The sequence below is a fragment of the Zonotrichia albicollis genome, chromosome 2 (genome assembly GCF_047830755.1).
Source record: "Zonotrichia albicollis isolate bZonAlb1 chromosome 2, bZonAlb1.hap1, whole genome shotgun sequence".
Taxonomy (NCBI): domain Eukaryota; kingdom Metazoa; phylum Chordata; class Aves; order Passeriformes; family Passerellidae; genus Zonotrichia; species Zonotrichia albicollis.
This window is the reverse complement of record NC_133820.1, coordinates 25796568-25822612: the sequence shown is the minus strand read 5'-3', so window position 1 is coordinate 25822612 and position 26045 is coordinate 25796568. Positions and strand designations below refer to the sequence as shown.

The 26045-nt window shown below is 39.2% G+C and overlaps 1 protein-coding gene across 47 annotated transcripts in view; it reads right to left on the bottom strand.

The window, feature by feature from the left end:
* Positions 1–26045, bottom strand: part of LOC102072464 (uncharacterized) — a 430853-nt gene that overhangs the window by 331493 nt on the left and 73315 nt on the right. For all 47 annotated transcript variants that reach the window (XR_003379650.2, XR_012578865.1, XR_012578888.1 and 44 more), the window contains one exon: positions 1101–1168. The gene's annotated coding sequence lies outside the window, so the exon portion shown is untranslated. The remainder of the gene's footprint in view (positions 1–1100; positions 1169–26045) is intronic.

Genomic DNA, 26045 nt, shown 5'->3' with positions numbered 1-26045 from the left:
TTGCAATGAATGAATAACCTCTTTCACTTTTAATTTAGACCTACCCATCAACATGGCTGTTATTATTCACAGCAGCAAAATCCTTGCCACACTACAGCAGAAATAATACCTGCATCTCTGGGTTCTGTTTTCCCCAAGAATTCACAATGTTATTTAAATAGGTCTAGTATGCCATAGGTACAGCAGACAAGGCTGCTTCTAATGAAGGGCTATTTTTATTTCTGTCCCAATTTTATATAACATGACTGGAATTTGCTTGAGGAAGAAAGGATCATTAATAGCATGCCATCTCTCCCCTGCATGCAAGGACTCATGACACTTGGACACTTTCAATAGTCATGTTGACATCTATATTCTACCAAGAAGCACTGTGTCATTTACTAAACAGCACAGGCAAGACAGTAACCTTGGTGTTTCCATAATACATGATGCAGTGTTTTCCTGAGAGAAGCAAAGAAATAATCTACAGCCAAGTAAGTCAAGAACTAAGGAAAAGCCATCATCTTCTTCCTGTGTGCCTCTGCAAGACCCAGCACAATGTGATGTCCCTGCCTGGCTCATGACTGGGTCTCTGATCCTGCTGCCACACTAGACCATTTGGTCTCCTGTCCTGCATGGCAGGAAAGTGAATTATAGCATTGAGTAAAGCTTTCCCCAGTCTAATTCCACAGTTCAGTCTTTCAAAAGGACCTCAGTGAGATGCCCAGAGCATGTGCTGTTATGATAAGTGCTGGGTGTTCATGTCCCCAAGGCCTATCTGACTGCTCCTGCCTCACTTTCCACAGCAATATTTTAATTCAGGATCCAGAGGAGGTTTCTCTACAGAACTATCTGAAACTAAGATGAATGTGTGCTTTTTCCAGGTTACTTTTTCAAAACAAATGCAGGTATCTGCAGTCTTATTATTCCCACATAAAATGGTATAGAAAAATTAATTACAAGTGACACAAGTAGCTAAGTTATTATCTTCACCCTTTTTATGGACAGCCTCCAAGTGTACTTAGATTTCTTTAGGTGAAGCTCTGTAGCATAATCAGTAGTTCTACCAAAGTGATCATTTGGGATGTATCAACAAATGCAACTATTAACATAGAGCCTACCTTTCAAGAGAGTAGACAGCCAGCCATGATGGAAGATGTAGGTAGAGGCATCTTATTGTAATTCAGATCTGCAGAAGACCAAACAGAAAATTAGGGAATGAACTGAAAAAGGACATTGATATGAAAATGTCTGTTTAACCACCCCAAAAAGAACTGTTTCTCTGGTTTCAGACATATTTTTATGCCAGGCTTATTATTTCAGGCTTATTTAAGTGTTTGGAGTTCATCTTAAAGCCACCATTTAGAGCTGTTGTATTCAGAGGTAAGTGATCACTAATCAGAAAGGAACATGAGAAATGTTATATAACTCAGGGTAAGGATCTCTACAGTAGAGGAAATTTTGGAACTAGCCAGAACTTGCAAGGAGAGACTAAAAAAAAAATAGTACCTAGATGACAGGCTTTTATTGATACAGATGTTTTACCTTTTCACTGTCTATTTGTGAAGAGATAAAAAATACACCAGGTCCTGAAGGAAAGGCTGTCTTGAAGTGTGTAATGAGCACTGCCAGGAGGCAAGAAGATTCTTCCAGGACCTGGTTTCCAATACCTTAAGGCTGCAACCCACTGAACCAGGAGAGGCTCTGCCAGCAGGTGCACTATAGAGGTGAAAGAACTGAAACACATCATCTAAAAGGTAGGGCACTTGGAAAACCCTGAAGGTCTTTGCTCCAAACTTGCTGAGATAACTTTGCTGAGAAAACACAAAGGCCCTTTAAACTGCCTTTCATGGCTTATGTGCCATTCTATATAGCTAAAGTGAAGAACGCATTCTGAATACCTACCAACCTCAAAATAATGTTCAAAAGAATAGATACACCCCTAAATTCTACTGAAGTTAACATCATTTTTCAGTTTGAATTTTGAATGTTATGAACTTTTATGATTGCTGAGCTCAAATAAAAATCCATGCCCTAAAGTCCATAATATTACAAGGAATCCTAGTCAAATAATCTTTTTAAAATCAAGCATGTGTTTAAAATTGTGCAACTTGTATCAGAGTTAGAGCTGAAAAAATAAACTACTTAACAAAAAAGTAGGTTTATGTCACAGTTGGAACACAATAAATATAGTTTATTCAGAGCAACCAGAAGTGATTTTTGTCCAGGAATATCTTATTTCTATCAGTATAACTGTGTTGTGCATCACTTCCATGTGTGTGTAACAGCAGTTCCCAAACTGTGATCATTCTACTCATTTATAGTACAGTGCACAGATAAGTAGTTAGCTCCTCATTTCTCTGATTACAGTAGGTAGCAAGAAAAGAGGTGTGAACAGTATGTTGCTAATGAAAAAAATGTGGGTGCCAAGAATGAATTGCAATAATTGTAATATTTGATATTAAGAAGATGAGGGAAAGAAATTACTGACACACTTTCTCAGCTGCTCACTCAGTCACCATACTGGTAGGTAAGCTGCTCAAGACTTATGTATGAGAGACTTAATACAGCTAATAATAAATTATAATGAAGTCTGAACAAGGATATATGAAAATTACTGTGTCCACATGACATTTCCTACTGCAGGAGGAAAGGCTGAGTCAGCAGGAGACTGGAGAGCTGTAGTTATGAAATGGAAATGAGCTTTTCAATTCAAGGAACATCAGAGAGATGGAATTCTAACTCCCAGTGAAAGCCAGCAGGCAGAGCACATAACCCACCTGGTCCCATACAAAGTAAGAAAAATGCAAGCCCTCTCCCAGTGCCATGCCTGGACTGGAACAGTGTGCAGAAAATATATTTATTGCAGCTTTGTGCCATATTATCTCCAGGGCTTCAAGCCTCTACTGCAGGGTAGGATAGTTAGTTTTCCTATTAAACATGGCAGGATACAGCTGGAAGTTGAAGCAGAAGAGATTGTGTTTAATGAAACTTCCCTGAGTCTTACACTTCAGTGGTGTGTTAAGACTTAAAAGCATTTTATCCAAAACCCTGGACTCTTCTGTAGAATTCAAAATACCTAGTTTTCAAAATACCTAGAATTCAAAAGACCTAGTGTTCCAGCTCAGCAAAGGAATGATGCAGCAGTCCATCACTGCTGAGAAATACTTTTTTCCAGGTGTCTGAGTACAACCCTTGGGGTGACTAATCCTCTACCTCAGTTTGAAAATCCCAGCTCCACACTGTTCCCAGCTGGGAACAGGAGTGTGCTTTTGAAGAGACTCTCCTGAGCATTCCCCATGACATCATTTTGCTTTTCAGTGCAGGGCTATGTCAGAGCACAGACTGTGCTTATTTGGGATGGAGCTGCCCTGAGTGTGCTGCATTGCTTGTGGGCACTCATTCAGCAGGGTGGAAGTGCATCTTTTAGAGGGTGTCAGTGTGGCTGTTGACTCTCCTGCATTTTCTGCTCACCTGCGCAGGATCACTCCTCTGTGAATACAGACACACAACTGTGCACCCTACATACACCACTACTGCCAACATGCACATCTCAGCCAGGAAGTTAGGAGAAAAGAATTCTGAGATGGAAATTGTCTCTTTAACTGAAGTGAACATTTGAACAAATGGGTATTTGCAAAGATAGTAATATAAACCCCTTTGTACAACTTTACAGGGACAGGGAATATAAGAACAACCAAGGGCATTCAGACAGACTAGACAAGCATATTGTACCTATGCAATGCTCTTCATCATTACTGCAAGCACTAGTGCTCGCATACAAGGCATGTAACTCTTGTCATGTTGTCTGTAGCATCATGACAGAGCTTATAGTTTCAGGAGGGATGTGGGCTGAAGATTAATTCATTTCATATGCATTCAGATATTTTCATTTTCAGTTTTTTCATTTTCTTCCATATGGAAGACACAAAAAGACAGGCAGCTTTGAAGGAAAAACCTTTTTCGTTTTAAACGTTCTTTCCTAAAATTTAGTATTTCCTCTGAAATAGCATATTGGTCTTCCTCAAAAGAAGATTTGAATAGTGAATAATAAATAAAATAAAAATATGTATTTCTTTAATAATGAAATGTTGGAGCACTTTGTAAATGTCTTTCCTTTGTTGTTGTTGTTGTTATTACTTGATTTTCCATTTCAATGAAAAACTGATGCTTGGACCAGCAAATAGGCATGCATCTGTTGAATAATGCTAATTCATATTCAAGCTGTGCTACCTAATTACAATGCATTTTTCATGGTACCATCACAGATAACCATGGACGATTCTTGGTCAGTCACGACTTTCTTAATTAGCAGAAACTATTATATTTTTTGACTTTTCATGGATTGAATAGGGTATGCCTTCCAGCTCTCATGATCAAGCATACTCCCTCCCCAAAGCATAGGATTAAAGGCATTATATTGATCAAATTACAAGAAGACATCTTTTTGCTTTGCTCTGCAAATGTAGAAATTAAATATTCACAAACCAAATGTATTACAGTGAATAAAAAACTGACTCAGTCCTGGAAAAGCAAAACACAATGTATCTGAGGAATTTCACCCTAAAAAGCTTCCTTCTTGAATAATTTTAAGAGTATTTTTAGATATTAGTGTAGGTGTTGGGGAAAAGCCCACATTGCTTTAAAGTCTGCCTTTTGTTTAAAACACCATTTCAAGAGATGATGTTATGCAATTAGAAAGAAGAAAGGGAAAGAGTCTAAAACCAAGTGATTCAACCCAGTTATAGTAATAGATTTTCACACAGTCTGTAGAAGGTTCTGTCTCAGAAAGCTTTAGAAATATTCTCAGGTATACAGTTTAGTAGATCATTGAGATTTATGTTCATATTAAATGAAAATATCAATCAAAATATTTCTTTCCAAACAGGTTTAGACTAAATTATTCTCTTTACAAGTAAGTCTCAATCCATATGTCTATATGAGTTTCTTAAATACCAAGTCCAAAAATACAGGAACCTTAAATGGATGCTTTTGCTACCTGCCTTAGATCAGCCGCAGTCCTTTGTGTCATGCAGTGGGCACTGAATCAAAGAAAAATTCCATCTGTTTCTAGTAAAGAGGCTGAGCTGGTACTGGAAGGATACTCTCCACAAAAGAGGAATAATACAGCAAAGAAAACCCAACATTTTTTCCACAAACCTTAAAGACAGAGACTGTTTCTGAGGGAGAAAACACTGTTTACTTTTAGTGCTGCCTACAATCTTTAGTCCTCTGCTTAGGACTGCCAAAAATCTTCTACATACTGGGTCATATCACTAGGACTTTCCAAAACAATGTAATTTTTCTGAGAACAGCCACTAGCAGATATTGGGTGGGAGTGGAAGGAGAGGGAGGGCACACAATCATATACTTTGTTCTTATATGAACATACTTTGTTCTCATATGCCCTCCTCACTTCTGGGAGTTTGGAAAACACCCAACAAGGAGGTTACAGCCACAATATGGGGCTTAACAGGCTGCCAGCCATCTTCCTCCTATTAATGCCCTGGCCTGCTTTTAACCCAGTTCTATTTTGTACACTGACAAACTCAGGCATCAGTTTCTGGATGAATTCTTGGTGTGGTTTAAACAGCTTTCATGGGGTATCTCATGTAAGAAGCAGCTAAGGGAGAAAGGAAGGAAAGGACTAAAGGGGATCAAATCCCTATCTCAACAGGCTTCAAATCATGGAGGCTTTTTGATCATATTGGAAACTTTGTCCACTCTTCTCTGTGTGTACTTACCTGGACACCATCATCTATGTTATTTAAAATGTGCGTAAAACAAGACTGTGTAAATTTTTGCCCAGGCTTCCAGCTGGAGCCTCTATTGCAATATATCAAAACATGACCTTTATCTCTCAGGAAGGCATGACTTTGCAAAATTTTTTGGATTTTGTAGCATAGGTCTGTAAAGAAAATAAAATTTCACAACTAAACTAGAAATTATTGTGAAAAGACAGTCCACTGGGAGCCTGGAGCTACTCACTAAACAGCCAAATGGAAGATTTAATGTCTTCTCATGTATTTAGACCAAAAATCTTCCCACTACACCACAGATACTCCTAAGAAGAAGGTCTTTTAGGATAGCAGAACCCTAACAAAGAGAAAAACAAGGCTTTTGAATTTTACCCTTTTATATATTTTTTTAATCTGGCTGAAGAAGCCCAGGGCCTGTTTTTTAGTTCCATTCCTCTGCAGCTAAGTAGAAATAACAGAAATGGCAGGCAGGCAGATAGATTGGGTACATTAGTTCACATTCTAAACAAATAGCAAAATTCCTTTCAGCAATTTATGCACTGACAGGCCACTTCAGCTGCTGGCACATCTCTACTGAAGTCCAGAGTGCTACCTCTAAACAATATTTTACCATCAAGGATACAAAGACCCAAAGCTCAAAAATTAAAGATTAAAATACTTTAGGTAATGACAACAACATACATGTTTAAACTTAGTTTCAAATGCAACAGGGTACTTATTTACCTATGAAGTCCTAAGGTTAGATAATTTTTTTCTTTTACTAGGAACACTAGGAGTTGTGGGAACATGCCCATGTGTTTTAATGTTGCTTGCCATATCTATTCACCTGTCAGGTGCTGGACCATATTTAGCAATTCCTGTCAGCTCCTTCACGACATTCATCACTGGATTGCCATTTTTGCCTATTCTTGAATACCCTGCAGCTGCTTCTCTGAAAGTGTGAGTCATCCAAAACTGTTAAATCTTAAAGCCAGTCTCAGTTTGGCTCCCAGCAAAATCAACACATATGACAAACCATCTACACTTGTGTGGAGGTGTTCAAGGGACTTATAGTGAAACCCTAAAGTGTTGTGGGGAGGCAAAGATCCCAGCACCTGCACACTTTGCATGGTGTGGAAGCTCATAACTCCACTGTAATCTCCTGGGGGCTAACCAGGAAAGTCAGTCAGCACCACATCATGAGCTGCAATTCAGCTGTGGTGAGGCACCTATCCCTTAAAATAGGCTTGATGAGCAAGAAGAATTCCATGCCCTCACCCACTGCAAACTTGATGTGATCAGCACTCAAGCTATGTTGATGTCACCATTCTCCTGTACACAGACTTCACAGAATCACCGAAAATGGCAAGCTAGAACAGACCCACAAGGATGATCAAGTCCTGATCCCTCACAGGACCGCCCCAGGAATCCCATCACGTGTGTCTGAGAGCATAGTCTAAATGCTTCTTCAACTCTGTAAGGCTTGGTCCTCTGATCATTTCCCTGGGCAACCTGTCCCAGTGCCCAACCACTCTCTGGGTGAAGAACTTTTTTCTAATATCCAACCTAAACCTCCCCTAACACAACTTCAGGCAATTCCCTTGGGTCCTGTCACTGGTTATCACAGAGAATAAATCAGTGTCTGCCCTTCCTCTTCCCCTCATGCGGAAGTTGTAACTGCAGAAGTTGTAACAAGTCCTCAGTCTCCTCCAGGCTGAACAGACCAAGTGACCTAAGCTGTTCCTCCTATGTCTTCCCCTCAAGGCCCTTCACCATCCTCATGGCCTCCTTTGGACATTCTCTAAGAGATTAATGTCTTTCTCATATTGTGGCACCCAAAACTGCCCCCAGAACTCAAGATGAGACTTCCACAGAGCAGAACAGTGCATAGATGGACAATCCCTTCCCTTGCCTGACTGGTGATGCTGGGCCTGATGATCCCTCATGATCCCTCATGTCTGCCAGGGCACTGCTGTCTCATGTGCAACTTTCCATCAACCAAGACCTCCAGGTTCCTTTCTGCAACACTGCTTTCCAGCATTTCATTCCCCAGTCTGTCCATACATCCAGGGTTGCCCTGTCCCAGGTGCAGAATCCAGCACTTTTCCTTGTTGAATTTCACATGGTTGGTGATTGCCCAGTCCTCTAATTTATAAAGGTCTCTCTGCAGGGCCTCCCTGCCTTCCAAGGAGTCAACACCTTCTCCCAGTTTTGCAGAGTTGCTCAGTATCCCATCCAGTCCTGCATCCAAGTCATTTATGGAGATGTTGAAGAGCACAGGGCCGAGGATGGAGCCCTGTGGAACTGCACTAGTGACAGGTGCCCAGTCTGAGGTCACCCTTCACTGTAACCCTTTGTGCCTGACCCATGAGCCAGTTGCTCACCCATCCCATAATGTGTTTATCCAGCTGTGTGCTGGACATTTTCTCCAGAATGATCCTGGGAAAGACAGTATTGAAAGTTTTACTGAAATCCAAAGATTGACTTCCCTACATCAACTAGGGGATTTACCTTGCCATTTAGTTATATTACACCAGAATCAAAGCCAAATTTAAGATCAAATCTCACCAAACTTTGACAAAACTCTAAGCAGCTATGAACGCTATAAACTTAAAATAGTATATATGAACATATATATATATAAAAATGAAATTCCATATTTATGCATATGAAGCTTCTAAGGAAGGTGCCTTCTGATCAATAGAAATACTAAGAATTAATTAAAATTATTTCCAATTAATCAATCTTTATATCACTGGGAAAATATAAAACAGAGCTCAGCTGGACATAAATTGTTCACATTAGGCAGCCTCTTAAATGCTAACAGCAAAAAAATTTGATATCTGGCTGTAGGAATTCTTTCAAACAGCAACAAGAAATAAACAGAAGCAATACATTTAGTTATACACATATGGGAACAAAATTGCAAAGTTATACACTGACATTTCGTCAATCGTTTGCCGTAAATGGTGCATTTTTAAGATTGCCAGAGATTATCACCAACTGCCTGATGTTCAGTGCCTTCTCCTACAATGATGTTCTCAGAGGCTGCTTGAGTTTTGCTTGGGGAGGTCCCAGGAGGTAATTTTATTTGGTTTCAAATTTTTCTCTCCTGTAGAAAATCTGATAGACTATTTCAAGTGGTAAATGTCGATGTTCTATTATTACTTTACATATTTCAGGTTTATAACTGAACTACTGAGTGACATTAGACTGTTTTGTACATTTCCAGCTATTCCAATTCTTTGCTTCATAAACTTCTGGAAACAATAAAATCTTGTTTTGATGGAGCAGCTTCTAAACATGACCACAAGGTAAAATACCAAAAGCAAACCTTCAGGCTGTTTATGTAAGCACTAGGGGAGTGATTACAAAGTAAAACAATAAAGTGTCAAGAGTATATCGATCAGTGGCAACATTTTTTATTTATTTATTTTAAAATATTAAAGAAAAAAATTAAATACTTAGAATGTATATTTCAGGCTACCCAGTGGACACCACACTTTTCTTTCCCCCCTACACAGACTTCATCTCTTTCCCCCCCCTCTTAAAATTCTGACTTCAAAATGATTTTGTCATCTAGGCCTTTTTTATTGTAAAAGAATAGAGCTAGGCAGCCAAAGATAAGCTCAACATTTATGTATTCAAATCTGCATTTTGCAGGCATTTCTGCTCTTTTGGCATTGTTACTGTTCCTCAGTTCCTGTTCTTCCTAAGATGAATTGTAGAGCCTTCTTGCAGCCTGGCACTGGCCAGCCCTGAGGAATGTCTAGACCTTGAGGTCGAGATGTGGTCAGAGGAGACACTCTCTCCTATGAGATTCTTGCTGCAGAACTGGGGAATATAATTCACAAAAGTCTTGAAAATCTAGAAGAATTACCAAAATGATTACGAGTCCAGAGCATATCTCTTACTAGGAGAGATTGAGGGAGCTGGGTTTGTTTAATCTGGAGTAGACTGAGAAGGGATCTCATTAATGCCTATAAATATCTCAAAGCTGGACGCCAAGAGAATGGTGCCAGACTCTTTTCAGTAGTGCCCAGTAACAGGATGAGGAGCAATGGCCAGAAACTAAAACTCAGGAAGTTCCACCTCAACATGAGGAAGAATTTGTTTACATTGAGGGCGGCAGAGCACTGGAACAGACTGCCCAAGGAGGTTGTGGAGTCACACTCTCTGAATATTCAAAAACCACCTAGACACAGTATTGAAAAACTCACTGTATCTCGATATTCACTTGTGGGAACACTGTGTAAATGGCATCTGTCAGAGCAGCACAGACTGCCAGAAAACCAGGGCCATCCATGGAGGGCTCCCCATGGTGGGGACAGCAGGGCAGGGCCTGCAGCCCAGCCCAGCCAGGAGCGGGGCAGCCACAGGAAAATGGGGCAGCCCCAGCACAGGCACCTCTCTGGGGCTGGGGACAGGAGTGGGCTGGGGCTGGGGGCAGGAATGGGCTGGGGCTGGGCTGGGCAGTGCAGCTGCAGCTGTGCCCGGCTCAGAGCTCATGGCTGAGCAGGACTGTGGGGAGCTGGAGGACGGCCCTGCTGCAGCAGCCCTGGGGCAGGGGATGGCCTGGGGACAGGGAGCCCAGCAGGGGATGGGGAGCCCTGAGGGTGCTGTGATGGCATAGGCAACACCAGGGGTGTCCTCAGGGCCCAGATAGCACAGGGTGTTATTACTGATGTAGCTTTAGGCCAAGAATTAGATAGTGAGGCATAGTCTCTCCTCAGCTGGGTGTTTGGTGACTGATGGGAAACAGTGTGTCCAAATTAGATTTGCTGGTGAATGTTTGGGCTGTTTTCAGAGGGCGGTTACTGAGTAAGACTGATTTAAGACTGATTTGATGTTTTCTGTTTTGCACAGCCTTCTTTCCTCACTACTGCACTGATCACTGCACTCATCAGCCAGCTCTAGGCATGAGAACACTGTTTTGGCTGTTCCAGAATATCTGAGGGGGCAGATTGCTCCAGCCAGCAAAACACATGGCTTGTAGGTTGGCTGGTGAGTCTGAGGAAGATACATGCAGGAAAGCAGGTATTGCTGGGGGACAGTGGGCAGAAATGCAGATGAAATCTTCCTAAGAGCAGCACTCCTAAGACCTCCAGGAACACCTTTTCCCTGACAGCACATAGGCAAAGCCCAGCCTCTTCTGGCTTTTCCTCCTTGCTCCCCAACCAAGATCATAGAATCCAAGATTCACCAGATGGATTGGGCTGGAAGGGATCTTTGAAGATCCTATAGCCCAGCTCCCCTACTATGGCCAGCGACATGTACCACTAGATGAGGCTGCTCAAAGCCCCATCCAACCTGGCCTTGAGCACCACCAGTGCTGCATCCCTGTAAGTAGTAATGCTGCCTGGTGCCGATTCAGTTCTGGCTCTGGGTTGGTCTGATGACTGCAAAGTTTACTTATTGACTCAACTTCCTGGTGAAGTGTGAAGCTACTGGAATTGCTCCAAACTTATGTTCTCCTACAGATCATTAAAATGGCCATACTAAACAGCGAGATGCAACATCAATGGATCTACAAAGAGAAAAACGTTGGCACCACCATGAGACAGAAAACTATCCAACTGTATAGATTCTGAATAAACTACTGAGTTTGGACTTTTATAGAAGGAGTTAGAAGAAAATATACAGGAAAAACAAAGAAACACTGATGAGTCAAGAAACTTTCATGGTAATTTTGCATTCATTTTTCATCAAGACTCCTACTGGGTGGTGTACATATCCTCTATTCTCACATCTTTTGAAATTATGTTTGCAAGCATGAAATCTAATATAGTAATGGTGCCAAGAAAGCAGTGTCTCCTTATGTGCCATATGACAGTTTACATGCAGCTTAAAGAGGGAAGATATTCTCCCATTGTTCAATATAAATTTTTATTCTGGTATTAAAAGTTCAAGAAGTCTACCCAACTTTTAAAAACAGTTGAGTTCACTTCAATTCACTCTTTCTCTCAACTTTAGACTAAGTAACATGCTTTCCTATTAAGCCTGATGGAATTTCAGGAGCACTCAGGGTTGGTTTTTTTGCTAAAAAAAATAAAAGTGTTAAGCTGTGGGCACATTTTGTCAGATAGGTGTATCACCCTGTGGTTCTGTCAGACACCAGAACTATAGAGTAATGTACATCAATAACAGTGCAGAAATCAGAAGTGGAGGACAGCATTTAGCAGTTTGGTTTGCTTTGTTACAGTCATTTTATATAAAAGCCACTGAAATAGAAAATAAGCAAGTAGCTATTTAAAGAACCTTTTCCAATTGCTTAAGGCCTGGGTGAATTTTACAAAGACAAAAAAGTTTTCCGCAGATAAGCACCCGAATTTTTATATACTTTTGCTGTACTACAGCAGAGTACCATGGTAGTTTTCAGAGACATCTCTCCTCCTGAGGTTACTAGGAAGGTTCCCAGGCACAGCTCCATAATGGTGTGTGACTTTATACACAAAATTAGGCATCTGTTAATTAATGTGGGGTTGCCTTTATCACAGAAAGTAATCGGAAATTTCCTAACAAGATAAACTGAAAGCAAAACAGCACAAAGAAGTAACTGAGTTTAAGAATATCAAGAAAGAAATATGATGATTGAGACTGCTCATGCTGCAACAGAGACAAACTTATTTTGTTTCCTGCAAAAATAAGATTACCATCATTCAGCTACAAAACACGAGCCTGTATTGACAATCTGCCTTAGTTTTCCTCAGTGTAACCTTTTGCACATTATCATTTTCAGCTTAAAATTACCTGAACCAAAGAGGCCCCAAATGCAGGCACCCTCCTGAATGCCTCTATCAGAGAGAACAGCTTAGACGTTAAAATAGTTCTGGCAACCTTAGTTTTCATCCAGATACTCAGAGCAAATTTTTAATCTGCTCCCACTTTTCCTAAAGAGAAATAGGTTACTGCATGCAAGAACTTTTCCCCAAACTTTTATACACGTTAAGTAAAAACCAATGTTCCCCATTTTAAAATTTTTCAGAGTAGAACACAAACTCCAAAAAGTCTACAGTCTAATCAAAAAGAGAAGATTATTTTCAGAAGAATACTTCAAAATATAAAGAACTAACCAGAACTCATGGCTTTTCAAAGTCCTTGGCTGAAAGAGACAGTTTCTGTATATTTTATATAGATACAAAAAGGAAAGGGAATTCTAATGTAAGAAGCGAGTCTGCTGAGAGGAAGGGACAGGCTGTTCTCAGCAGGCTTAAATATGAACAAACTCACAGGCAAGCTTTGAACCTTACCTTGTAATTGGTGTTGATATAACAAGAGCGACTGTGTGCAAGAAAGGAAGACAATGCCCCTGTCCCTGAGGCTTGCACTTCAAACCTGATTGAGAGAAATTCTTCCCTTGGTACAATCACTTCTACTTCAGTGAAACTCCAGCATAACAAGCATTTTATATGCACTGCAGAGGGACCAGAATACTAATTTCTAAATGGAAATTGATAAACATCTTTCTCTATTTAGGCTTGTGGCTATGACAGAGAAGACAGGCATGGATGGAGCTCCAAACAGAAATGCCTCTGCAGAGACGAAAGCATTCAATATCCAGTAAATACACAAGTCCTTTACAACAAATAAATCCCAAACAACAATTTTTTCTGGTACCAGAACATTAATTCACAGAAAGATCTTTTAAAAGTCATCACATTTGATTTTTCTTCTGGATAGCTGAAAAGTTATTGTATCCCAAAAGGCAGAACATATTTGAATAATAAACTCCTTACTATAACAAGATGATTATGTATAAATATTTGCCTATCACAACAGTGTGCTTGAACTATTGCATCTTTAAAATTGTATTAGCTATCCACATATGTCAAACTGGAAGTGAGATTAATATAAGCGTCTCATTAACTTCCTTTTCTGCACTGGGAAAATGAGCCATGAACAAATTTCAGAAGTTATGAGGGTTAATTTGGATAAGCAGACAAAGTGTTGATGTTTGCCTGATTTATCTCTTGAGTCTGAACCATCAACCTCATAAGCCTAAAACTCTACTTAGTTTCGCAAGGTTTTCCTGATTTTTTCACTCAGGCAGAAATGAATGGGAGTTCATGGCATTCTTGTGCCTCAGGCAGGGAATGTACAGGTCTTGCAAGTCTGGATTTTTTTGTAAAAGATGTTTTTTATCAGCAGAATTCACTTTTCTGCCTTGCCAGTGTTCAGGACAGAAAATCACATTTTTAGTGAGCCTTTCCTTAATTTTTAGAATGGTGGTATCATGAATGATATCTCTTTTGCCTGATTATTTTGAAAGCCACAATCAAATGACAGACAAGGAAGAGCTGCTAACCTCATCTTTTGTGTGTTATATAATGACTGTTCCCCATTCTCACAAAAAGTTAATCTTACACACCTCAGGTTATTGGCAGACCTAAATTTCTCCTCCTTCTGAGCACCTACACAGGCATGTTGACCATGAGACATGTTGGTAATTCTAGTGTATGTCATCCTTGCTTTCATCTAGTGTGAGGGGTTCAAAAGATGGCTGGGCAAGACACTGCAGGAACCAATCCTTTCAGTTTGGGGAGGGAAAAGATAACTTTTAGCTCTGATCCTGAGAGAGGGAAGAAGGAAGACCCTCCTTCTGGGACATGTGCTAGAGGGAGGGATGATGGCAACAGCAGGAAGCAAAATGATGAATGCAAAACTCACAAGAGACAGGACTGCAGCTACAGCACATTGGGGCAATGGACAAGACACAGTTCAGGAACTGGCTCTACTTTCAGACTGCGAAACCAGACTCATCTGATCCCCCTCAGTGTTCCAGCAATCATAGAAACTTCCCTCTGTGTTTGTTTCCAAGATGTTTAAGACTGTTTCTGTTATATTGTGTATGATCCCTTTAGACCATGAACAGCTCTGAACTGAAATACACTAATAAAATACCTCTGACAATTTAAAGACACCCATGTTTTATCAGCTACAGTAAAAAGAAATATGTCCAGCTAAGTCTCTAAGGTTATATTAGTGCTAAAATAGATTGCAGACTTACAGACTATTAAAGAAAACAGGTTTGTCTTCAAGATACTGTTTTTTCCTCAGAAGGAAAGAACATCCTCTTCACCATACAAACACATCTACTGGCAAAGGACAACTGGGAAGCAGTTACTTCTGATAAATTTACCTGAATTTATAAAACTAATAACAGTCTCTCACAGAATGAGCGTTGCACCTGTCATTCACTTTTGCCCTGGTAGCACCCTCACCTCTGTTCTAGGCTTGGTAACTTTTTTGAAAATGATGTAAAAAGTATTTGACAGAAACCACTACTTTCATTTAAAGCCAGCAGCAGTCCATCCATTTCATGCCCATACATACAAGGATTGTTAGCACACAAGTGACAGAGCAAATAAAATTATCCTATAAAATTCAGTCTTAAATGGATGATAATTATTTAAGACGTCCCAGGGCACTTTGTGGGCAATAAGCAAATAATGAAAATATCATTCCTTCCTAAGGCATATATTTAAATTCCAGTATCTTGTCTTAAAACAAATAAACTAACCAAGCAACCAACCGGACAACAAATGTGCTGAAAGGCAAATAGGAGCTCCTCTGCCTTCCTATTAGGATAACAGTAAGCCTTAAATAAAGAAGGTTCATCTCTTTTTGAGAAGAATTTAGTGTTTTTCTACCAAGTAATACATATAAGCTTGCACTTGAATGAACATACATTTTTCATCTTCATGATGAGTTATGCAGAAAGAAAAGACAGATTGTGCATATGTCTTTCCTTAATAAAATTTTATATTTACATGAATCTGTTCATGGCTTAAGCCATTTCTTTCAGATGTCTTCAGTTAAACAGTCCTGTTGTCTCTTCATTCCTTTTGCAAATTAGGCTGTCACTAGGTCATGCCTTGCTGTTTAGTTATTTTTAGCCTTCCCATTACACCTGGAGATGTTTGCAGCTAAAGTGCTGCCATCTGGAGTTGTTAATGGCATGCTGGTGGAAGTGTAATCACTGCATGACTTTGTTCTGCACTTCCCCAGGGTGCAGAAAAATGTGATACACATTTAATTTATGTTAGTTTGGGCTTACAGCTGCTCATCATCAAGTGTGATAATATATAAAATTTGGTGTTCTCCTTCAATGTCTTGCCATCCAAAATTACCTTTGACATATCAACAGTTCCTACCATAACCAAAATATACCTGTACACACTAAAAATAGCTTTAGGTGAAGCCTGTTCAATTTTTCTAGGAATTCCAAATCTAGGAGCCTTAGAAATCAAGATGCAATTATATTCATCTTAGTAGGAGGTTCTCTACTGCCACTGATTTTGGGATGGAAATTTATCTCTCCTTTTCACTCACTTTAAGCTGCAGAAAGGAGATTTTATCTGCATTATCTGATTTGTCTCTGCTATGTGATTGCAGAAAATGATGTATTATTGTCTTAGCTGCAGTGATTTATAAACAAAGAACCTAAATTCTGCCTTCCAGCCAGGGGCTGTTTAGGCCTGGGAAAGGACATTATCATGTAGGTGCTTTGCTGTTTAATTTGTTTTTGTTTGTGGGGTTTTTTTAACGACAGCATTTTACCAGGGCACAATCAAAATCATGCTCATATTCAAAATAAATGGAGTTTTTTTCCCATGTTAACACATTATTCTGACTCAAAGGAGACTTGGCCTCCTAACTGGGAAAAAAAAGTCTGAATTACAGAAGAGGAAATAAGAAGAGCTTTAATAGGCAAGTAACTGCATAATTCATAGAAGATGAAACAACACATGCAGCACAGAACCTGTTGTAAAGACCTATACTTTGAGCTGCTGAGCAGCATTACCAGTCACAGCTCTTGGCATTGCTCAGATATATTCTGCCTAAGCTTCTCACTTTGGAAAAAAATCATTGATTTTCACATAGAAGCTTGACCTAAGTCCACAGACTACTCCACTAAAGAATGTACCCCTAGCTTGGGCTCCATCCTCACAAGCTCTCTTCTTGGGCACCAAGCACCCAAAATGCAAGTCAAGCCAGAGACAAGACTCACTCACTGTCACTCTCATCTGGGAGGTCTGCATGACTCTCCTCCCAGGGTAGTCTTGCAGAGAGCCCAGAGGCGGGGATTTGCTTGAGTGTAAATAAATGCCAGGTATGGGAAAAGCTGATGTTTTACAGAAAGGAGGGAGCCTTCTCATCCCAGATAGGGAGCAGGAGGATTTTTCTGAGTTACACTGACACATATCTTCTCTCACAATAGTGTTGCCCAAGCAGGGGGCACAGTAGTATTCCTGAAGTAATCCCCCTATTTCAGTGCCACAGAGTTGGTGATTTCAGTCTCTACCCTCAGGAGGCAATGCCACCCATGGGGTTACCAGACCACTTTTTCTCCCCACTCACACAAAGTGTATTCATTTGGGAAGCACTGCAGTGTACAGGCAGCATAGGAATGAAATCTCAATGCTTCAGTCTCAGGGCAAACAATAAAAAACTTGCCTGAGATTAGACAGTTTTGAAAGGCAGAACATGTTGTCAGGCAGCCAAGCTGGAAAACCTTGACTTTTGACTTTTATACTAAATGTACATGTTTGACAAATAATTTGAGAATTTTACTTCTTGTATAGCCCACATGTTTGAGTCACATAAAACTCTAAATATCAGCCAATCTGAGGAATGGGCAGTGGACATGCGTGGATGGCGGGGTACGTACATTTTCCTAGATCTGATGTTGACGCAGTTGCAAATTTCCATATTGCATTACAGCAAAAGGCTGTAATTTGTCACAGTCACACAAAACAAATTTGTAAATCCGTCTTCGCAGTATTTTTCCTAAACAAACTTCTAGTATCTCTCAAATCTGCTCTAAATTTTCCATATTTGCCCAAATGCTCTAAGTTTTTGTTTCTAGCTCTATGTTCCTCACTTTTTTAAATTACATCCTATATACAAGTAAGAGTAGAATACACTTGAAGACAACAGAAAAAAAAAATCATTAATTTTTTGAAACAGAGATTGCTTCATTCAGATTGGTGGGAGGATAAAGCCTACTCTGATGATCTGGTTGTCCATTGAGATGAAGGTGTTGAAAATGCAAGTGAAAATGTAAGTGTTAATGTAAATATTCTGTCAAGAGATAAACAAATAAACTGATTTTTATATTAGAGGATTGTACATCAGGTGAATGCCTGGAATGGATGTATGGAGGGAGCCTTTATTTTGTTCAATACTACCTAATTCTGTTCAATATTTACATACCATAGCTAAAACAAGGAAAAAAAAAAAAAAAAAAGGAAAGACAGAACAAAATAGAGAAGAGAAATTTGGAGGCAGTTCCTGTTACTAGAGTAGCAAGTTCTGAGGTAATGGAAAGAAACATCTCTGGCTGGACTTCATTTTCCACATTTGCAAAACACACATCTGTAAGTCTACTATCTTTGGACCACAGCTGCTGTGCTTTGCACTCCAGGCTTAGCTGAAAGAAAAGAAATGAAATGTTTCTTTCTGTGAAAAAAAGCAGGTACGGCCTCTTAACAGAACACGCCAGGGTGAGAAGATTGTGTTATATGACTAGTCACAAACTTTGGCTTTATTAGTTCAATATGAAAACTTCTAGTTTGTTTTTATTGTATCCTTAGGTTGGTATTCTTGAAGGAGGGAAACCTACAGATTCCCTTCTAGGCATGATTTTGGGCCAGCTGTAAAATTTTTCATAGGTGAATTGTCAGCAGGATTATTCTCCAGTGTGATCATATGTTTCACATGAATATGAGGAGAGTGTGACCACTATGGTTTTATTAAAGTTTCTTATATAGATTTTTTTTAAAACTAAGTGCAAGAAGGCAATGTAAAATGCCAAATTGGTTCTACCATTCTTATAAAATAATGGGGAAACATTTTTATATGCCAGGTGGAAACAATGACCTTGTAAGAACTATTTACTAATATAAGCCATCAGAGGATAGAATATTCATAGTAATTGGGAACTTAATTAGAGATCTGGCAGTGCTTAAGCAACTAATTTATCTAAAAAAAAAAAAAAAAAACAAAGCCAGATCAACTAGGGTCACCTCTCCAGTGAAATAAGTGCAATCTTTTCCTTAATGCACATTCAAAACTAAAGTCTTTAAGCATCATTTTGCTTTAAAAGAATGTTTTGACAGAGAAAAGGATTTTCATTTGGTCAATTTTATTTCATGATTGCAACTATTGTTGATTATAAAGAAAATAAAGGAATGTTTCCTCAAATACTCTGAAGAAAAATCTAAATTGCTGAAAATACTTTTATCGCTTTCCTAAAAAAAAAGAAAGACTAATATATCTCCGGCTATGGGGTGCAGGTGCCCAGGAATTGTCAGGGGCAATGTCTCTGAGGAGCATCCAGGCCTTTCCTATGCCAGATACAGCAGCTTCCAAGCAGGAATGAAGGACTGAATTTGAGCCTGGAAAATGCTGGGGAGAAAGCAAGTGTTTTAATTTTGTATTTGTTTCTCATTACCCAAATCTGCTTTAATTGCTGATGAATCAAATAAATTTCCCTGCAGTCAAGTCAGTTTTTGTTGTGATGATAACTGGAGAAATCTTTCTGTCTTTATATCCACCCAGAAGCTTTTCCATTTAATTTCCTACCCCTGTCCTGTTGAGCAAGGGAGGGAGGGAGTGGCTGGGTGGGCATCCAGGTGCTGGCCAAGGCATCGGAACCCACCACACTCCAGGTGGAGAAACAAAGAACACCTTCTGCTGTCACCTCCCAGCCCCCATCCTGTCACACCACACCACAAGTGTGTCTTATCCTGCTAGTGCAGGCTGAGGTCACAACAAGCAGCATGAGCCAGTCCTATGGCCAGACACCTCCAAGGAAAGTAAATTCCACATTATTATCAAGAAACAGCTAGTTTTTCTTTCTGCACCATGAGAACCACTGATAAGATGAATTATTTTAGACCACACAGAGGTCAGTACAGCAGAAGTTAAAATTCAATGCTTGTTTTACAAAGTTAGTGAGATACAGAAAAAATTCAGTACTATGATACAATAGAAGCAGCCTTTTCTACAAATAACTATAATTTGAAATTCTACAAAGTTCTCCAAATGGGGAACACAAAGTCTTCTACTTCCAGGCATGTGAGCTAACCTTAGTAAATAGACAAAAGGGTACAATTTTATTTGGGTCTAAGATATGTGTACATGCTACTACTACATAGTAGCAAATTAAAAATAAAAGCGCTTCAAAAACTTTTGCAACCCACAATCCTTCTGAGATACTTTACATACCTTGGGGGAGCCCTAAGCTTTAAGAGCAGAAGGATATCCAAATTCATTGAAACATGAGCAGAAACTGAGCAAGGTCAGCAAAGCAAGGTTGAAGGTAGATCTCTCCATTAGTAGGGGAAAAATGTATTTTCTTCAGGAGAGGTTCTGTTTCTATCTTGGTTGATTTTTCCCAGTACTTGCATTCTTCTCCACCTGAAATCATGTTATTTCTCTTTTTAAGGTTGCTTAATCCAATTTTGTCTTGAAATAATTTCTATTTATTGCTAATACATACAGTTTGCTACAGTATTCCCTTATTTGAACTAAAATGCTTCACTTCAATGCCTGGTCTACAAGTTTCCAAGTCTACTTGTCATCTTCATAGTATATGACCTCACATTTTTGAAGCAACTAGTCTTAAACCATGGAGAGGTATCAATCTATAGCATTCCTTCAGTATATTTCATCCCACTGTGAGATGCCCTCTTAGCCTCAATTTATCTATGCTGTCTAATATACTACAGCCTGTAGCTAGGTCTGTCTAATCTGTCTTCATAACTCATATCCTCACAGTCCTAAGCACTTATACAATTCTTTGCTGCAGCCTCTTCAATCTTGACAGCAGGTTTTTCAATATGGGAAAGAATTTGCTCACAGCATTTAGAAGATGGGTGAAACTCAAATTACATTATTATAGATTTTATCATAAACTACAGACTCATTGGAAATTGTTTGAATTACTCAATTTTTTGCATATTGTTACAAAATTTAATAAAGATAAATCTATTAGAGTTCAGTTGATAGTATCTTTCAAACATTTAAAGGGAAGTAAGAAACTATAACTACTGCAGACGATGATTTCTTCCATAAGAACAATCAAGTGGATTTTTTTCAAGTGGATTTTACTCATGTGGCATCCATTTGGGAATTTGCTCCAAAAAAGTCTTGCAAAAGATACACATATATATATCTTGACAGTATGAAACTCTTAGAAAAATGACTAATTTGTATTCCCAAGGACAGTAATGTCAGTTTTCCCACACATTTATAAGCACTGCAGTATTTCATACAAGTGTATATTTCTAAGGACAGACACATGAAATTTCAGGCTTTATTTGTGGGGATCAAATAGCACTGAAAGCACCCCTGCATCCAGAAGTGCAGCAAAGCACCCAACTGGTATTGATATGGCACTCACCCCATGGGGATCCAGTGAGGCACAGCTCCAGACCCAGGGAATAACTACTCCAAAGGAATCCAATAGCATTTGCTCTGAAGTCATTAACAGAAACCCCTGCCCTACCTCATTTGTCTGGGAAGATTTCTGGAGACTGGGAAGCCTGAGTTGTGGGTAAGGTCAGGTCATTTTTTCATTTTTTAACTAGTAGCTCATTTGCATTGAGAGAGAATCACAACTAAACCAGACCCCTCCATCCTTCCATCACCAAAGAAATGCTTCCACTCAAGTGGAAAAAAATTCCAGCACCATCCCCTTGGAATACTTATTACCAGTATTGCTTTCAGCCATTTTTGCACATTCCATTACACACACATAAAAAGGTGAACAATCACTTTTCAAAGATTCCTGTGCAAGAAAATAATGCAGAATGCTTAAGTAAGCCAGAAGACCCAAACCTGCATTTTATGGGTCACAACAATATTTTGTGTGAAAAATCTGCACTCACCCTCCTTTGGCACTCTGGGCTCTGTTACACTGAGAAAAAAAATATCTAGGGATTACTGCAAAATGCAGCAACTGCAAAACAAGTTTATAAAATTGCATCATTAAAATAAAGTATTTTAATATTTAATAATTTCATCACTACTGTAGTTTGTTTTTCTTTTTTAAAACTCCTAGAAGGACAGGATCTGAACTGATCCTTGACTGGATTCCCAACAAAGTAAAAAACATAGCCAGAAAGGGATTAGTTAATGGAAGAAAAATCAAAAACAGAAAGAAAGAGAGGAAGGAAGATTTGGAACCTTGGTTACACAGATAAAACCGATGTTACCTGAGGCACCACTGGACAGCCCCATATATCACAGAAATCTTACATCTATTTCAGAAGGTAGGCTATTATTCCTACAAAACAGAACACTGTCTTGTCTGTGCTTCACACTCTTGTGGATGTTCTTTTCAGTGACAATGAAATTGCATGTAATCTCTTCTGATTACACCAAAATTGCTAGGATTTGCAAAGAACACATTTGAATTCATACATCCAAAAAGTAAACCAAGCTTATAATTTAGGCAACATAACTTTTGTAGATCTGACATCAGACCATTCTGACTGAAAGATTTAAGTCTGACTGAAAGGGTTTGGGAAGCTATTTTTGGATCCATCAATAAAAGACTGTTTCCCAAGGAATCGTGATATTTATGTGGAGGGTGAAAATCAGTTCTGCCTGCATAGATAGGAATGTTCACTCTTTATCTGCAAATGTGACATTTTCTACTATGCATTTGGACATAAAGATTCGTCAGCAGTGTCAGATTTCCATAAGCATGATGTGTTGTGTGAACATAAGCAAGGGACCCTGCGCATTCAGTCCCAGCTTTGCTGAACTACAGCAGTACAATACAGCAATAATTACCAGACAGCTCAGAAAGAGACCTAAAGAGGTAACTACCATCACCATAGAAAGGATGGAGATACTGAAAAGATCACAATGGCAAATCTACTACTTACATTTTTAGTATAAAGAAATGTTTCAATGACAAATTATCACCCAAGAAAATGAAGAACAGCCTTTCTTCCACTCTGCATAAAGTCTGCCTCTGCAACACCTCATTTTGGCTTCAGAGGTGATTCACTAGGATTTCCAGATCCGGATGGTTAAACAATTCAAAAAAATCCCTTGGGGTTTGGGGTTTTTTTTTCATTAAGCATTATTAAATAAAACACTAATTTAATTAATTTTCTTGGGAGATACAAAATCAAATAGCAATCAGAATACCTTTGATTCCTTCTTTGCTGATTCACAGTGTAAAATGAAATTAGAGAATGGCTTTTGTTTCCAATATTACTACAGCATAGCAGTTTCCTTGTGTGGTTTTACACAGGTTTTGAACACCTGGTTTGGCAACTTTATTCAAACAAAAATTCAGGCCTAACCTTGCTGAGATGGGAGGTGACGGGGCTTTTAGGATTCAAGTAGAAACAAAAAATTCTCATGGAAGACAGGAAGATTTATATTCCTAGTTCCCACAAGAGTGTTAAATTTATGTCTTCTCACCATCAGAACACCCTTTTAAATTCCTATCCATTAACAAAAGGTGAGGTCAGTGGCAGTAATAATATCCAGCTAGAGAGAATCAAACAAACAGAGCCAGAAATCAATTTGCAGAATCTTGGCCAACAGCAAAATAACCGTACATCTCTCCTGAGGTTCCTAGTTTAAATTCTCTGTCATTGTATCACACACAAAGTCCTGCAGCAGCTGACTTCACTAGCCTGCCTCCCTGTGTTCCCCAGAGCACTAAGGACCAAACCCCACAAGCAATAGCATGGCTGTCCTCACATGTCAGTCTATACCACTGGAGTCTATACCCACAGGCATGGAACAGTTCTCTTCCTTCCTCTCTGGTTGTGAGTTCTACCTGTGGGGGAGACAAGGGCCATGCCCTGGGACTCTGTTCCCCCCTCCCCATGATTCATTTGGAGGCAGGTGGGAGCTGGAGTGGAAGCAAGATACGAGAGATACGTCCTGTCATAGAGTTGAGTTCCTCCAGCTCAGCAGGGCACGAGAGCAGCAGTTTGCCAATGCATTGCCATTATGGTTGCTCTCCCCTGCTTCCCTATTCACATGGGGAAATTCAGTCCAATCCTTTCTGGCTATGAAGAATTTTGCTTTATCAGAGTGGATTTGCTGCTTCAGTCACATTAGAGTCCTTTAAAAGAAAAAGACTACATTCTCTGATATCTTCTGTACCTTCACTGTCATGCTCAAACTTGAAGCTTGAGATTTTCTAAATAATCAATCCACCTGTTAGCAAGATCTTGATCACAGCACATGATTAAGATCTGGACTTAGGTTCCACTCCAAGAAGAGCAGCAGCAAAAAGCCTCCTCATACTAATGCTACTCTTATATTCCATGGTCTGGATCTTCTTTTCCTAGAATAGCATAGATGTAGTGTTCATCACAAAAAGAAAGAAATAATTGAATGAAACAGTTCTACTAGCTTCTTAACCTTCAGTGAAGTTTAAGCATTGCCTGCTTTGCAAGTTACAACCTAGTCTGTTTGATTTTAACATATAAAACTTTAAACTTTACATATCATAATTTTTGGGGGTTTATTTTAAACTTTGTTCTTTCAGGGTTGCTGTGGGGTTTTTTGGGGTTTGGGTTTTTTTTTTTTTTCTGTCTTTCTTTCTGCTGTCCTTATTTTCCTTTCCAACATAACCTTTTAAATAGTCTAGCAAGTGTTTTCCAGATATTTTCTGTGTATCTGCTTTGTCTACAACAAAGACCCACAAATGTATTTCCCATAGAAATAAGTGGGCAAAGGCATATAAATCCCTTTGTGACTCCCAAGGCTTAATGGCTCCACCTACAAACTGGGTTTTGAACACAGTAAGAAAGTGTCTTTTACTAAGTAAGAGTCTTGTCCCCTGAGATTATCATATGATTAGGAAAAAACAGCAGGAGGACAAGGTAAGGTTTATTCCCATTAGCAGATGAGAACAGAGGAATAGTTTAATAATCTAAGGTGATCCCAAAAATCCGTGTTAGAAACACAAGTCAAGGTCTTTTCTTCCAACTCACATTCCAAGCAATGTCCAACCTCCATATATGATGATTTTTTCCTAAGTTGCAGTAACTAACTCCTACTCTAGCTTGAGTTTATCTAAATATGCAGAGTGAACAAGTCATTCTAATCACATGAGTTGAGTTTCAGCTATTTCTAAGCTGGACCAATGCATGCAAATATGGGGTGAGGAGGGAGCACCAGCCCTTCTCTTGGACATGGCTTTTTTCTTGGTAGTGGCTCACGCAAGGTCAGCAGGACAAATGTCCTGTGCATGGGAATGTGACTCCTGCTGCCATGGCTGGAACTTACAGTTCACATGTCCAGCAGGACATTGGATTGGATTGGATAATGAGATTAATGAGAGCTGAGCTCCAGAAAGTTCTTTATTAAGCATTTTTGTAATGAACAAAAATGCTGATAAGTACTATGCCTTTTGTGACATGCAAATGTCATTTCTTTGTGAGCCAGGCACTGAAAAGATGTGTCACCTGACAAATACTGTGGCAGAAGAAACATCTGCAATATATATGACAATTATTTTACCAACATAAATTATCTTTGTTCCATTATACTTATTTACAGTATAGTTTTGCTACTGAATCTGAATTGGGAGCATTGCAGCTACAGTATATCAGTATTCCTACACGGGTGCAGCACAAAAAAACAATTCTGGAAGCTTTAATTAATTCTAAACAATCACCTAGGAACCTTTCTTCTTCAGCACACAAGCAAATTCCCAATGACAGAACAGTGCAACCAGCATATTTACGTAAGGATTACTTCCTCCCAGAAGATGTAAAATGTGTTTTTGACCAGACAAGAGTGTTATTGTTCTGCAATATACACAGAATCTTATTAACCTGGCTGAGAAGATAAAAGGAATGGCAATAGCACAGTTAGTGAATTTTAATAGAAAGTCTATATATATACTGACTCTTGTTAAAACGAAGAAAAAGCAAGAGATCTTTTTTTACTTTGATGAGACAGAAGACAATTAGAGGAGTCATTCCAAAACAAGATACAATTTTATCAACTGAGTGCCACGTTTTGGGCTCTTGATAGACCTTTACTTCCTTTCTGATTTTGCCCTATACACAGTGAATGAGCTCATGACTGATTCAAATGGAACAATAAAAATCAGGAACCTCACTACAGCATGGTTATTTTGTCCTCCATGCTGAGACCACAACCTCTGTCCCTATGTCAGCAGCTTCCTCAGATGCCATTTAAAATCCCCTTAGCACAGAGGTGTTTCTTCTTTCTCCTCTATGCTTTTTCTGCTCTTCCTTAAACAGTTTTTGTCTGATCTTGGTTGAACAGGACTTTTCTGTTGAAGGTAAGAGAAGTCAAAGGCCACATATA